This window comes from Podarcis vaucheri (genome assembly GCF_965113315.1).
Source record: "Podarcis vaucheri genome assembly, chromosome: Z".
Lineage (NCBI taxonomy): Eukaryota > Metazoa > Chordata > Lepidosauria > Squamata > Lacertidae > Podarcis > Podarcis vaucheri.
The window spans coordinates 45318947-45335152 of NC_138758.1; the positions used below are offsets into that span (position 1 = coordinate 45318947).

At 46.2% G+C, this 16206-nt stretch overlaps 1 protein-coding gene and 1 long non-coding RNA gene across 3 annotated transcripts in view; one reads left to right on the forward strand and one right to left on the reverse strand.

Moving 5' to 3' along the window:
- Positions 1-16206, reverse strand: part of ASTN2 (astrotactin 2) — a 672988-nt gene that overhangs the window by 383163 nt on the left and 273619 nt on the right. The gene's annotated exons all lie outside the window — the stretch shown is intronic.
- Positions 1-16206, forward strand: part of LOC309524411 — a 409164-nt gene that overhangs the window by 242335 nt on the left and 150623 nt on the right. The window lies entirely within an intron of this gene.

Below are 16206 nucleotides of genomic sequence, written 5' to 3' on the forward strand. Positions count from 1 at the left end.
GCAGCCTGCCAGATCTCCAAGCCTTTTCAGTTGTGGGATGGACACCACAGCAAAGAGATGGCTTGTCTGAACCCAGGCAAACATGCCTACATTCTTTATACACAAAGCAGCAGACATCACTTTGGCCAGGCCTACCCATCACTTCACCTGACCAGATGAGGGCATAAGGGACAAATTCCCAAGTCTCACAGATAGTTCCCCTTTCTGGGCTCAGAGCCCAGCACCCCAAGCCCAAAGATAAGCACAACCTCAAAGCAAGTGAATATAAACACATCTTAGCTCATTGGCACAACAACTACCAATTAATTGTGGGGTTATCTTGACAACCAAGATGGTGTTTACAGAGCTTCAAGAATAGTTCACCTTGGTTCAACACACTGGACTTTTGCTTTTTATCATTTTATTGGTTAAATCAGGTCCTAGTGCACAAGTGATATACAACAAAGCTCTTCACTAGTCAGCTGTCTAAGCAAGCCACTGCTGAAGATCTGTGCGAGTCTCAGATAGTTGGAGCAATAGAATATCCCCAACCACCATCCCTTAAAAGATACAGTGGTACCTCTAGTTGCGAACAGGATCCGTTCCAGAGCCCTGTTTGCAACCTGAGCAGAACACAACCCACGTCTGCACATCTGTGCATGTGCGGGTTGCAATTCGCCACTTCTGTGCATGCGCATGACATCATTTTGAGTGTCTGCACATGTGCAAGTGGCAAAACCCGGAAGTAACCCTTTCCGGTACTTCCAGGTCACTGTGGGACGCAAACTGAAAAGATTTAACCCAAAGCATCTTTAAACCGAGGTATGACTGTGTTGTGTTTGAGTAACCATTGGCTCCTTCTCAGAGACTGCTCTAAACTCCTCCTCAAGCAGAGAGACAGCAGGGGTGGGTGGGTTTCCAGGGGATTCTGGAGACATAGTAGCCTCTAAGAGTTAGGGATCCCTGAAGGCTCTTTCCTCAATTCCTGAACCTGCTCCTTTCTCCCTTGCTCTTGCTGACTGGCCTCTGGCTCCTGCTCCACTTCTTCTGCCTCTTCTGGCAATCACAAATATTTCAGGCATCAATGAAGGAATTGGTGACAGGGGAAGATTTCTCCTCACTTGTGGCATAGAACCCTACGCATCACTGGCACCTTCCCCAAGATCATTCTCTTCACTCTCCTCTTCCTCTGCCCACAAATCCCCTCTCTCCTTGACCTCCTGCCAGACCCTGACAGAGTCTTCTCTACCAGACCTTTCCCCCAAAGACACCTGCTTTTGGACATTGTAAGATCCATGCTCCTGGTGATTTTGAAACTGTACAGGTAAGGGAAACCAAAGAAGAAAAGCAAAATGAAAGGCCTTGTGAAAATGTTTGGCGCACGCCTCTCACTCTGTGAAGAAGGTTAAAAGGAAAGAGGCCTCTGGGGGTTGACAGTGGCCCTTTAAACTGCCATTAAAGTATTTTACTGTTGTAAAAATTCTTTATTATTCTACGCAGAAGTGCATCCTGCACGCTTCTTGGCAAGAGAACTGCAAATGAAAGTGCCGCCCCCTGGCCCATGGAAATCTTAATCACTTCAAGCCAAGGAGGCAGAGGACTGCACCGAATGGAGAGCAGTTAAAGACACAAAAGCTGCTTTCAGTTGTGAGTAATACTGAGGACTGGCCCCTTTAAGAGACCTCTGTTCCAAATCAAGAACCAAAAGAAATTTTTAACCTGACAGAGCTCAGCCTTACCGAAGTTGGTTGGGAGGGAAGCAATAAGGTCAAGCAACCACCAAGAGATGTGAATATCTCTTGGAAAGTGTAATGGAAACTGTGCTGAGATGTAGGTCAGGCTGAGAATCTGACCAGTAAATAATAGATTTGGTCAATGAATCAAAATAAATATTGTCAATACAGTGGTACCTCGGGTTACATACGCTTCAGGTTACATACGCTTCAGGTTACAGGCTCCGCTAACCGAGAAATAGTGCTTCAGGTTAAGAACTTTGCTTCAGGATGAGAACAGAAATCGTGCTCCAGCGGCATGGCAGCAGCAGGAGGCCCCATTAGCTAAAGTGGTGCTTCAGGTTAAGAACAGTTTCAGGTTAAGTACAGACCTCCAGAACAATTTAAGTACTTAACCCGAGGTACCACTGTATATACAGTCAAGCTTCTTCTTATTTTCTTAATGCAGTGACTTGTGAAGAATAGAAGGCATGCTTTTTGTCTTCACAAAAAGTGGCAGAAGCCCTGCCCCCTTTTTATCAGGAGTTCCATCCTTTTATGTAAGTGTTGCATTGTTTTATATAAATTTTTATATTGTTTAATAGACATTTGATCCCCTGCCCCCAAAAAGTCTGTTTTATGAGATCATATGACTTTTCTACATGTCTGGCTTCTAGCCCCCAACCTGATAGTTTCAAGTCATTTCCCCAACCTAAGGCACGGGTGCCCATCCTAAATGTCTGGGTTGCACCTCAGTATGTTTCACCCTTTGGATGTTTGGAGATCCATTTTGAGATGACCTGCCCCTTGCCTCACCAATAAGGGATGCAGAAGATCCCCCATCTTTGCCAAGGGCATGATGGACAACTCAACCAACAGGAGCAGATAAGGAGGGGTATTTCTGCTACCACCTGACTCAACCAATGAACTCCTCGGAAGACAGGACATGGCTTTTAGTATGGGTATAGAAAAGCATCCCAAAGGCACCTGTCTCAAGCTGTTGGCTATGGCATCCTGTGCCTGCTCTATGATGAACCAAAGTCTCCAAAGAGAGTCAGAGGAAAGCCATTTTGTAACCAGTTGTGAACCATGTGAACTGTACTCAAATTATCAAGGATAGTTGGGAGAGAGTGACCATATGGTGGCATTTTCTTGGAGCCTGTGTTTGGAGAAGCATCAGCTCAACGACCACACTTGCAGACTGAATTCCTGAATGAGATAGTTAGCATGCCTAGGAGCTCAGAGACAGGGGGGGGGGAGAGGCAAATATATTAAAGTGTTTCTTGTTTGGGGATTGGAGGACACTCACTGCCTGTCTGCTTCACAAAGGGCTTATACACACTTCTGCTTGTCCTACTGGTTTTCCCTGGGAAAACCCGCTCTTTACTGCTGAATCAGAGCAAAGGTCAATTGGGTTTTCCGCAGATTGACATTTGCTCTGATTCAGGGCTCATCCACTCTTCTGCTTGCCGCATGCCTAGAAAGCATATGTCCAATAAGTTTTCTGCCTGTTCTGTGCTTTCTAGGCATGGGGCTGAGCAGTTTTCTGTTTCTCCTGCTGTTTTTCCCTGGGAAAATCTTCACTTTTTCCACTAAATTGGAGCAAATATCAATCTGCAAAAACCTGTTTGCTCCAATTCAGCAGTAAAGAGCAGGTTTTTCAGGGGAAAGTGGCAGAGCAAATGAAAACCTCTTGCACCCATGCAGAGAATGAACAGGACAAGCAAAAGACCTCTCAGACCCATGCTTTCTAGGGACAGGATGAGCAGAAATGTGGACAAGCCCTGACCTGTGAAATTTTAGATCCATCTTTTTTATTAATATATAATAAAAAACATTTTAAAATAAGAAGGCTAAAAATTAGGAGAGCCATCCCTGTTCTTATTTGCCAGACAGGCTATGTTATAGAGCCAGCTTGGGTGAGATTAATGGCTATCTTGCCCTTGAAATATTTAAGGCTAAAAACACTACAGTGGTGCCTCGCAAGACAAAATTAATTTGTTCTGCGAGTTTTTTTGTCTTGCGAATTTTTCATCTTGCGAAACACGGTTTCCCATAGGAATGGCAGCACAGTTCCTACCTTCGTAACCCCCCCCCCAAAAAAAATCAGTGCTTCACATCCAAAAAATTCAAAAGCACCAAACCTCCCAGAAAACACACAAGCACCAAACCTCCCAGAAAAGGAAACAAACTTGCAAGACGTTTTCGTCTTGCGAAGCAAGCCCATAGGGAAATTCGTCTTGCGAAGCAATTCAAAAAATGAAAAACTCTTTCGTCTTGTGAGTTTTTCGTCTTGCGAGGCATTCGTCTTGCGAGGTACCACTGTACTGGCTTCCCACATTCTAGGAAATGTCACTCGGGTAAAAGATCTCAACCTCTGGCACAGCCAGAAGACAAGGTTTGGGGGGGATTCTTCATGAAGCTCACTACAGAGTGCTTATCAAATTATACACACACAATCTAGCCTACTGTATAAGGATAAAATGAGATTTTAAATATTGTGAAACACACTGAAATGTGTGTGCTATACACAGTTGTCAGCCTTCAGAGAGCAAGCAATTAATTGCAATTGTGATACGGAGGTCTCTTAAGCAAGAACATGCTTCATACTGCTGCCGATTAAGAGAGCAATGGAGATCTACATACTATACCAAGGGTTGCCAACAATCATTAGGAGACTGACTTTGTAGAATCTAAAAAAATCCTACCATGTCAAGGTTGGCATATCCAAACAAGATTTGGCATTACCAAACAAAATTTGTTGTATCCAATGTTAACCCTACTCAGAGTATAGCTACTATTGGCTTTCTCCTTCCTTCCTTTGCTGTTATTTTTTTTTAATGTTTTAACTGTTTTTAACTATAATTGTATTTTAATCATAATTATATATTTTTCTTGAAAGCAACTTTACTACAGACAAGCCATGCATAAATTTTAAATAAATAAATTGAAAATAATGGACATTACTAACTTAGATCTATTAATTTCAGTGAGATTACTCTGAGTAGAACTTAGTTGGATGAAGAACACTGTGGGTTGTTGTTTTTCTAAGACAACGTGGAACTATGCTTTATCATTTTCTATTATTTGATTAGTCTTTCAAGTCTGTATTTCTACTCTTTACCAACAGAAAGTTAAAGAGATGCTAAAGTAAAAAATACAAGGCAGGGAAAAAGATGTCTAGGGTGGTGGTGTTACCTAACAACAACCACAACCCTCTGTAAAATTCTATCAAAGAGAAACAAATCATTATTCTGGGTGGCTGCTAATTGAAGCCCTCTGGCTATGAACTAGCAATTTGCTGGCACTCGTCCACCTCCTAGTAAGCTTTTGCACTGGAATAACAGTGGGAGCCATACAACCAATATTAATAGAATTGTGATTTCTCTGAAAATTATGGCATGAGTGCAATCTGACTAACACAAAGCCCTGCACATAGTAAGCTACTGCATATGGCATGGCGGTTTGCTTCTGGCTTACTGCAAAAGCTCCAGACCTGGAAGATCATGTAATAAGCAAGGCTTATTCCCCACACTGCAAAATCTTCCATTTCTGCATTCAGATACTACTTCCTGCAAAGCAACAACGTGCTCTTTAGTTCTGAAGCCATTGTTTTCCTGCATTCAACCGACAAGGGACAGGCTCTCTTTAATGATACTTGTGCCTGGTAAAACATTGTTTCTAATTTTGATTTGGGGAAAGAGTTGGTGATGTCTTTAAAAGAATGTTGTGTTAGTTGCATCCCTTGAGCCCTAGTTTTTATCATTTTACTTTTATATTGCCCCCAAGGCTCTCAGCTGTGTGCATTTGTGTGTGCACAGACACACACAGCTAATCTTCACAACAATCCTGGTGGGTTCAGCTGAAAGAGTTACAGGAGCAAAGTCACCGTGAGCTTCATTTAAACACAAGCATCCCTAGTCTCAGACAGACATTCTAACCAGTTGCCTTTCTTTAGTTCTGAGCTACTTCTTCAGACATTAACACACACCACACACACACCAGCTTGTAGGTATCTTGACACCGGTTGCTAGGACCTAGGGCCATTCATCAACACATCACCAAGTGTCCAATCTATGATATCATATGCTGCCGCTGGCAAAGTTCATTTTGAACTATTGGCACCATATAGAGCCTGCTATTTCAGAATAAATTAATACAACATGTTGGAGGGAAATATGCAATGAGACAAGGGGTCCTTAGGCTACAATTTCTTGCTGTCAGAATAAGGGTGCTGTAAGGATACAATAGTCCCTATGTTACCTCTATTAAATGTTTGAGAGTGTGCATTTTGAGGCCTAGATCTGGGGGCAGGGGCAGGGGCAGGAATCTATGGCTAAACTCAAACAAAGTGAGCAGGAAAACTAAGTTCAGCACCCATCCATATCGGGCACCCATCATTTTAAGTTAACAAAAATGTAGTGGCCTGGCCAATAGATCTACAGCAATGGCAAATAAAATGTGGTGAACAGGACTGGGCTCTGCCCTGTTTTTTTATTACGAGGGGGAGGGAAGGGGAGGCACCCTGAACTCTCCCCTTTAAAAATCTGGCACTGTACCTGTTCACAAGTGCACAACGTAGGGCATTAAAGTGCTCTCATGAATGACCCAGTACCATTCAATTCTTGAAGTCCTAAAGGAGATAGCAACTGCCTGGGTTGGATTTATTCAGTGACTGGGGGAAAATTCTCATGTTCCTAAGCTGCAAGGAAGCTCTGTGCTACCTATGTTCCCTAGTTGCAGCCTCTACAGGTTCAGGAGTGGAGGAAGAGAAGCAGGTTGTGTTGAAAACATTCTCAAGGACACTAGCATTGGGAGGGAGAAAACACATGGGAATGCTTCTGAAGTGTAGGAAAGTCTTCAGGAAAACTAGAGTTAGATGATAGCAAACCACTCAACCAAGAACTGGAGACAAATATTTCAAAGGAAAATGTGTTGCGGCTTCTGCTCAGACAACAGACCCTGGCAGTGGCACAGATTCAGCTGCACTCTTCTGGAAGGTATGAAAAGTTGCCAAGCTTTGCAATACTTTGGAAAATGCCCCTGTTTGGAGAATATCTAGAAAGGTCGTCCGTGGGGAAATTTTGGGCTATATCTAACCACCTTGTTTTGCTGGCCCAGACATCCTGTTGCCTGAAGTGGAGTCCAAATGGTATCCACACCTCTAGCTGGGGGTCTTGTTGCACTGTCCATTCCTGCTTTTATCTATGTCCCATCCTGTGGCCACTTCATTGTGGTGACTGAAGCAACCTGCTTCACTTTACCACATGACAGGGTAGGACCCTGGCAGAGACTGGCTGGCATGTTCTCTCCCTCCTGGTTGATCATTCGGGAGCTTCATGAGCTTTCTTCAGCCCAAACATCACAGCGACCAATGTCAACAGACATCAGCACACTTAGGGATCCGCAGTTTGACAAGCTTGTGTAACAGACCTCAGCAACTCAGCATTTTGTGTACACATGGAGCACTGCAACATGGCTCCCTCTCTCTCTAGCATCAGACAACAAAGAGAATGACAAAGGACAATAGTCCCACTTCATGGAACACAGTAACACAAACGTCCTGTCTCCATCACTTCCCACTTTGTAGAGTCAAAACATATACCGTCATGTAATAGACAATCCCATGACTGCAATCACGGAGCAGGAATTCTAACAGGGATCAGGCTGCTTCCAAGTCCAGATATTTCCCAATGTAGGGTCCTAACTGCCCTTGCTGGAGTGGTGGTCTTGGAGTGTAGCATGCAGATATCACAGATGTGTGAAGCAGGACAGCGTAGGGGGCTAGACTCCTGATATTTATGCCAAACCCAACTGACCAAAGGCTGATGTTATGCACCAATCCTCACTGGGCTGGGGGGGGGGCTTTCACACACACCCCAGCCCAGTTTGGGGGCTCTTTTTGTTCTGACTTCTGCAACATTTGGGAGGATACCCCAGACCTATTTATATTTTATACTCCCACTTCTTGTGCAAGAATGTTGTAGTTTTGGCTGCTTAAGGATCAGAACTTTGAGAGTGCTATTTGTAGGTGATTTATTTTCAGTTTTCTCCTATAAATGCACAGATACCTTTAACAATTTATTGGGGGGGGGGCGACAACTGTAGTCCTGTGCATTGTGCATCTACAGCAGCAAGACCATAAGTAGTATTGTGATCGCTTTGAGAATTGTCACTGCCATAAGCCAGTTAGTAAAGCCCAATAAACTAAATGTTTCATTAAACCAGTTTCTGTCTCTAAGGGGCCACAGCACTTTTTGCAGTTTTATATACATCTCTTCTTGCAGGAAATGATCCTCCACAAGAATGTAAGTTTTATATCTGTAATTTAGTCAAGGGAAACTGTTGAGGCTCAAACGACTCAAAACCCACCTATGTTAAGATGTTTTAATGTCTAGTTTAAGCACTTAATTATTCAGCTAAAAGCAAGACAGCTCACTGACTAAGGGAGCATTTAATGGACTGCTGCCACACAAAAGGCACAAGCCAGAGGAGGAAGGGGGGTGCTTTTAGAAGACTGCAGCCCATTGCACAGCTGCCTGCATTTTTGTTCAGCTGCACCCCTCCATTTTTGTTCAGCTGCTGGTTGCGCCTCCATGATTGATGGTGCTGACAGGTTAAATTACCCAGGCCACACATCTTCAGAAAGTCAGTGACAGGGATATTGCATTTTCTGATTACCTAGAACCTGCACAGGTTTTTAAAACATGGGGATGGGGCAGAACAATGTGTTGCTGCACAAGCTGGAAAGGAAATCAGCATTCTGACTCCCTGGGAAGAGGCAATGGTAATTCACTTAGCAGGAAGGAAGGGGGGGGCGGAATTAGAATGTATTTCTTTTCCAAGCAGCTGCACTAGTTAAGATCTTGAGAGGTGGAATAAGCTGAGAGATGGAGACCCATTGAGTATCATGGTTGAGCTTGGGTCTATCTGGTCATAGCAGTGGCGTAGCGTGGGGGGTGCCAGTCGCACCGGGCGCAACATCTGGGGGGGCGCTCGCCGCCTCCGGAGTCGCCGAAGAGCCTCAGGCGCAGGCTATAGCAGAGCCCCATGTCTCGAGAAGGAGGAAGCCCCGGCCATGGGCGCTGCCCCCAGGTGGTGCAGCAGGAGCTAGGCAGCGAAGGGGAGCCAAGGGGAGCCCGGGGGAGCGGAGGCGCCGCGGGGACACGGCTCGGGAGCTGCCGCTGAGGAGCCAGAGCATCGTCCCCGGGAGGAGAGGAGGAGTGGCGGCGGCGGCGGCGGCTGCTACTGCAAAGGAGGCGGCGGCGGCGGGGAGCCGGGCAGGGAAGTTGCTGCTGGGGATGAAGAGGCAGAGGCGGCGGCGGGAGGCGGACTTCTCTCCCTCTCTGGTGCTGCTGGCGTGAGGCGCTCGCCAGCCCACCGGCCCCTCCTGAGCGGGATATGGGTGGGCGGACGGGGTGGGTGGGGGAGAGGCGCCGGGCCCGCCTCGTAACCTGACAGGAGCCGCCGCTGCGCCCGCGGGCGCCCTTGACGCGGCGCCCCTCATGCCGCCTCGAGAGGCGTTGGGGGACAGCGAGACTCTGCCGGGCCCCGCCCCTCCCTCCCTCCGCGCTCGGCTTCAGGGCTGTCTTGCGAGGGGGCGGCGGGAAAAGGCTCTGAGGAGAAGCTCGCTCGCTGTCCCGCGTCGCTTTTCCTCACGTCGTTTTCCCTTTCCCTTGAGGGGACGGGGAGGTGAAGGGAGCCTGCTGCCTCCCTCCTCGCACGTGGCGAGTCGTCGGTGGAGGTAGAGAAATAATAATAATAATAATAATAATAATAATAATAATAATGGTTTGAAATTTAAGACTCCCCCCCCAAGGAAAAGGCACTTTCTTGCCCTGCCCGTGGACCAGGAGGTCGCGGCGGGCGAGGCCTTCAGCAGCGGGGCCCTTATTTGCGCTGCCAGCCTGACCTTCACCCTCTTACATATAGAGAGGAAAGGAGACGTGGAGGTGCAAAGGCTTACGGGGCAGAAGTAAGCCAACGTGAATACAGTATGATATTGGGGGGGGAGGCAAGTAAGCCCCGCCCTGCATAGTTGATCACATTGGCAATGCCCATCAACTGGGGGACTGGCCCCCTCAAATGTTTTATTGGGGGGCCTGAAGCAGCGGCGTAGCGTGGGGGTGCAGGGGGGGCCGGGCGCAACATCTTGGGGGGGGGCGCGCTCGCACTCAAGTGCTAAAATCCACGGGTTAGGGGGCGCAAATTACTTGCCTTGCCCCGGGTGCTGACAACCCACGCTACGCCACTGGGTCATAGTCTAACATTCTAACTACTACTGGCTCTTTATGGATGGTAAAAAGTGAGAGATTGGTGGGATTTGGGGGGAGGGGCTGGGGGCTGGGCTTCAGTGTCACAATAGGGGAAATGGCGGGGGGAATTTAACTGGCCACATTACAGCTGGGAGGTTGGGTAGTTGTCTAGTGAGAACGATGGGGTGTTTGTCAGTAAGCAGTGAAAGCAAATGTGTGTCTACTCACAAGTAAGCTCTACTGAAATCAATGGGGCTTATTCCTAGGAAAGTAGAAGTAGGTTTAGTAGAACTCGGTGGAGCACACACATGCATGGAGCTGCACTTGGCCCTCTGAGTGGGGAAGCAGATGCAACTTGACATTTGTAAATTACAATACCATACAATACAAATACAAATACCTTTTTTTGGCATTTCAAGTTAAGACATTTCAAGTCAGTGGGATAGATTTAAAAGGGACAGGAGTGAGGCATTCGAGGGTCGAAAGGCACTCAGTTGTTCTGCTTCACTATTCCCTAGAGGGATGATTCATTAAGAACCCTTTCGGGTAAGATGGAGATTAAAAAGGAAGCCATTGAGGCAGTAATGTCCTTGTTCCTGTCCACTAGGAGGAACCTCATTTGGCTTTCTCTCAGAACTGTGGGTTGCAGGTCCAGCATCTTGCTCTGCATCTGTTTGCGAACTCTGCTGTGCAAAGGGCAGGTCCAGTGAGTCTGGTACTCCCTGACTGCAGGCACACAGGTGCACTTGATAAGGAATTTGTGAGTATCTACCTGTGGCCACTGCAGAGGGGAAGGCATTTAGTCTATTTAAATTACTCTTCAGTTAGCTGAGACAGATTAAATTGTTTAAATTTTACAATTCTTTCAATTTTTGACTTCTAACTATAGTAGCAGTTTGAAAGCACATCAGTGCAAGTAGATAAATAGGTACCGCTCTGGCGGGAAGGTAAACGGCGTTTCTGTGTGCTGCTCTGGTTCGCCAGAAGCGGCTTAGTCATGCTGGCCACATGACCCAGAAAAACTGTCTGTAGACAAATGTCAGCTCCCTCGGCCAGTAAAGCGAGATGAGCACCGCAAACCCAGTGTCGTTCATGACTGGACATAACGGTCAGGGGTCCCTTTACCTTTTTAACTATACTTATACAGCTTTAATTTTAGAGAAAATGTGCGGATTTAAAAATTACCTGAACTGTAAAATAACAGTTGTAACAGTATGTTAAAGGTAAGTAAAATTTATCAGTTTTAGACCCCTAAGTAGTAGCAGTTGCCAAGACATGACCCTGTTTGCTTCTGATGTAGTTCCATCCTTACTTTAGTCATAGTGATATATTGGTATATTGTGATGTTTAAGCTGGCGATAGTGCCCAACCCTAGACACAACAGCAAATGTCACTGGGCATAACGCCACCCTTTTTGTGCATGCATGCTTCTCTCCCCCCATGATTTACTCATGGAAATGGCAGGCAGGAACTGCATGCCAGAAGACCACCACAAATTTCATTGCATGGCATGATACATGAAAACTGCAAGGGAATGCCAGTGCAAATGGATTGTTTTCCGAAAGCAATGAACACAGAAATGAATGCTAAACTTCTGCTGGATTCCATTAGATTTCCAGAAGTGGCTTTAACATTGTGTGAAAGAACACATAAAATGTGGAAATCATCAGGTAAGGAAAAAGAAAAAGTACTGTCTGAATGCAGCCCAGGAGTCGGGGGGGGGGGGAATCTGCAGCTATTAATGTAGCTTCTGCCAGAAACACATCTTAATCAAGGCATTTCTTCTCTCTAATCCTGTTTCCTGATTTACAAGCTTGATAATCCACTCAACAGACTAACATGTAGCCACAGCTGCCCACAGGGCCTAATTCCAGATCTTGAAGCAAGAGCAGCAAGAAAGCTAGAAGGTGTCTTTGCATCATGGTTCTGTCCTGGGCCTATTGTTATTCAACATCTTTATAAATAACTTGGATGAAGGGGATGCTCATCAGATTTGCAGATGACACCAAACTGGGAGGGGTAGCTAATGCCGTAGAAGACAGAACTGGGATTCAAAAAAGATTGGAGAACTGAGCCAAAACTAACAAAGTGAATTTCAAAAGGGACAAATGTCAGGTTCTACACTTGCAACAACAATGAGCAACACGTCGCCTAACAATATACTGAAAATATTTTTATAACACTATACGGTTTCAAAATTCATAAACAGAAGACATATAATATGTGCATGAAGTCACAAACTAATAAGAATCAAATAAATGTTCCATGAACAGGAATGGTAGGAGTGGTAATTCACTGTCAAAGATCACTGAAATGGAGGCAGAATGCCTTTCCACAGTCAATATCCTACAAACATGAGATGGGTGCGCCAAATGTCTCAGTAGGGTGCTCCGAGCACAGCAGCAGACAGTACAGTTCTTCCAGGATAATGAACTGTTTCAATGATAAATCTTCATCAGTTAACAATAATATGAAATGAAAACCATTACATTCAGATACAGTCCAGTGAAAGAAATGGAAGCCCTGCATGTTAACCAACCAATAATAAATACATACCAAATTAATAGTCCCCAAAGGTACATCAAATGGCCATGGATCAGCTACCACTAAAAAGTGTAGTAAGCTGATGCTGTTGGCTAAACCCTAGTGGCATTACAAAGGCTCTCAACAGGTGCAATGAATCACATAGATTTACAGGAAATTTAAAGGTACATTATCCGAAATATAGCAAAGAACATACCAACAGTAGCCATCTTGACAGAAAACTTAAACAAAACAATTAAAATCTAATTCAGTATTTAGACCCCCCAGGGTGCAGAGATTTAAACAGATAGATCAGTCTGGTTTCTTGTTGGTACAGTAATTTGACATAATCTCTCCTCATCCCAACTTTTTTTTCTGATTAACCTATAAGACTGTGTAGAGTAGATCTGTATCTGCATGATGGTGTTCTACAAAGTGCTCAACTAGAGGTGCCTTCATGACTTGATTCCTAATGTGGGCTTGATGTTTCCCAATGCGGACACTGACAGCCCGCGTAGCAGATCCAATGTAAATTAAATTGCAAGGGCATCTAATTAAGTACACCACATATTTGGTCTGGCAGGTACTGAAGTGGTGGATAGTGAATTATAAAGTTAGACTGAGCATCGTAGATCTCTTTTGTCTGTAACACAAACTGGCAAGATACGCATCTGCTACATTTATGATGACACATCAAGCTAGAACTAGTGGGAAAACATGCCAATGTAAGGTCAGAGTGGACCAGTATGTCTTTAATAGACCGAGTTTTTCTGAAGCCAACCAATCTAAAATGACTTAATTTTACTTAATGGTGGCTTATTGAGTCTTTTTATACGCTTCATGTGTTTAATATGTCTGGATTACCAATGTTGTTTCCTCACCTCTTTTATGATTTTATTGTCTAAACTATGCCAATAACAGCTGAATGAATGAAATGAATGACTCTTCACCACCAGACTCAACTCTGCCTCCTGGCCTCCCTTCTTTCACTCACCAGCTTCTGCCTCTGATTCTTTACTTCTCTCTGCCACAGACTCTCCCCGCTCACTAAGCCCTGTTACCCCTTCAGCTTCTGACACCTTCTCCTCCCCGTCTTCTCCCTCTGACCACTCATCATCATCCCACTAGCACTCTCTGGGCCCTGACACTTCTTCCCCTGGTTGTTCCCCAACTGATTACTCCCACCATTCCTCGGCGTTCAACCAGTCCATGACAATTTCTATGCAGAGCAAGAAAACACTGAACGGAGGTAAACCTAAGAGGAGAGGGGTATAGATGGAAAGCCACCACCACTATGACTCCTGCTATCTTTTCTTTTTGAAAAGTCAGCAAAGAGCACAAATATTTGCTTGCTAGAGAGAGGCACACAGCCCCACTACCGAATTAGGTCACTAGCCCATGTAGTCTAGCATCCTGTCAACATAGTGGCCAAACTTATAAAATAAAATTTATTATTATTATTATTATTATTATTATTATTATTATTATTATATCTGATGGGAGGGCGTTCCACAGGGAGGGTGCCACTACTGAGAAGACCCTCTGCCTAGTTCCTTGTTACTTCACTTCTCACAGTGAGGGAACTGCCAGAAGACCCTCGGAAGTGGACCTTAGTGTCTGAGCTGAATGATGGGGGTGGAGACACTCCTTCAGGTATACTGGACCAAGGCCGTTTAGGGCTTTAAAGGTCAGCACCAACACTTTGAATTGTGCTCGGAAACGTACTGGGAGCCAATGCAGATCTCTCAGAACCGGTGTCATGAGGTCCCGGCGGCCACTCCCAGTCACCAGTCTAGCTGCCGCATTCTGGATTAATTGCAGTTTCCGGGTCACCTTCAAAGGTAGCCCCATGTAGAGCGCATTGCAGTAGTCCAAGTGGGAGATAACAGGAACATGCACACTCTGGCAAGAAAGTGCACAGGCAAGTAGGGTCTCAGGCAGCATACCAGGTGGAGCTTGTAGATAGCTGCCCTGGACACAGGATTGACCTGTGCCTCCATGGACAGCTATGAGTCCAAAATGACTCCCAGGCTGCACACTTGGTACTTCAGGGGCACAGTTACCCCGCTCAGGACCAGGAAGTCCCCCCCCACCCGCTCCCTGTCCCCCAGAAATAGTACAGTGGTACGTCTGGTTACGTACTTAATTCGTTCCGGAGGTCTGTTCTTAACCTGAAACTGTTCTTAACTTGAGGCACCACTTTAGCTAATGGGGCCTCCTCCTGCTACTGCTGCTGCCACGCCACTGGAGCATGATTTCTGTTCTCATCCTGAAGCAAAGTTCTTAACCCGAGGTACTATTTCTGGGTTAGCAGAGTCTGTAACCTGAAGCATATGTAACCTGAGGTACCACTGTACTTCTGTCTTTCGGGATTCAACCTCATTTGCCCATGGGAAGCCAAGAAACAGGACCTGAGTGAAACAGCATTCTCCCTACGTCTGATTGCTAGTGTGCAGCAGGGCCGTCTTACGAATATCCGGCACCGTGGTGCAAAGATCCCTCCGGCGCGCCCCCCCCATTTCCCAGAGTTGCCAACCTTTTTACAGTGCTGCTGGCAGCTTTGCAGGGCTGGAGGAGGCGGGCAGCAGCTGGAGGGCAGCTCCTCCGGCGAGGAAGAGGCGGAGGCTCTGGGCGTGGCGCTGCTTCAGTGAGGTGGGCAAGGGTGGCGAGCTGTTGCCAGGAGGCGCTGTGCCCAGCCTCCGCCTCTCCCCTGGCACCCGTGCCGCGGTGGCCACGGCAGGCGGAGGTTCCAGGCGTGGCACTGCTTCAGCACGGCATGGCAGAGGCAGGCAAGGGCAGCGAGCTGATGCCAGGAGGTACCGCGTCCAGCTTCTGCCTCTTCCCTGGCGCCCTCCAAAACTTGGTGCCCTCGCACTTGTCTCTGTGGGCAAGACCCCCCCTGGTGTGCAACCTCCAACAATGCAAAACCCTGGAGAGCCACTGCCTATTACAATAAGCAGTACTGGTTTAGATAGACCAGTTGTTTCTCTCATTATAAGGCTGCTTCCTTTGTTCCTTTGTACAGTGCTGTGTGAGGCCATGTGGAACGCCCATCACTGCTCAATTACGCTGATCACAGCATTTGCATCCCTATAGCTCTACCTTCACTTGCAAGACTTGCCAGTTGAAGCAGTTTGCGTATTCTGGCCATGACCCTTCTATTGAGTTCAGTTCACTACAGCAGCAGGAGTCAATCAAAGGGCTTCCTAATTAGTGGCCCAGCCTCTGCAGACTGAGAGCTTGTCCAGGAGAGCCATTGCAACATGGTGTGTTCTTTTGTGACAGGGGAAGATTAGTTTCAGGTAAGGTGGCGACTCAGCATTGCCAAGGAAGGACAAAAGAGACTATAAATCTGCATGAGATTGGCAAGCGCTCCTTTATTATTCCAGGGGGATTATCCCTATGGCAAGCCAGCAAGCAAGACCTGAGTGCAACAGCACTCTCCCCACTTGCGATCCCAACTTGCATTCAAAGGCTTCCAGCCTCTGATAGCGGAGCACTTTCTGCACCCCTCACCCAACCCTCACAGCCGCTCTCCAAAATGGGAGCTTTTGGTGAATTACGGCACGGCAGAGGCCTGAGAAACATATTAAGCACAGCCCCGACCGTAGTAAATTATTCCCGTTGGCAGAATGAGCTATTAATCACTTATTTATTTTAAACGGGAAAGGAGCTCATTTAACCTTTTTATTTACCTTTGGCAGTCAAGATAAACACCATATTTCAGCGCCGGCTCT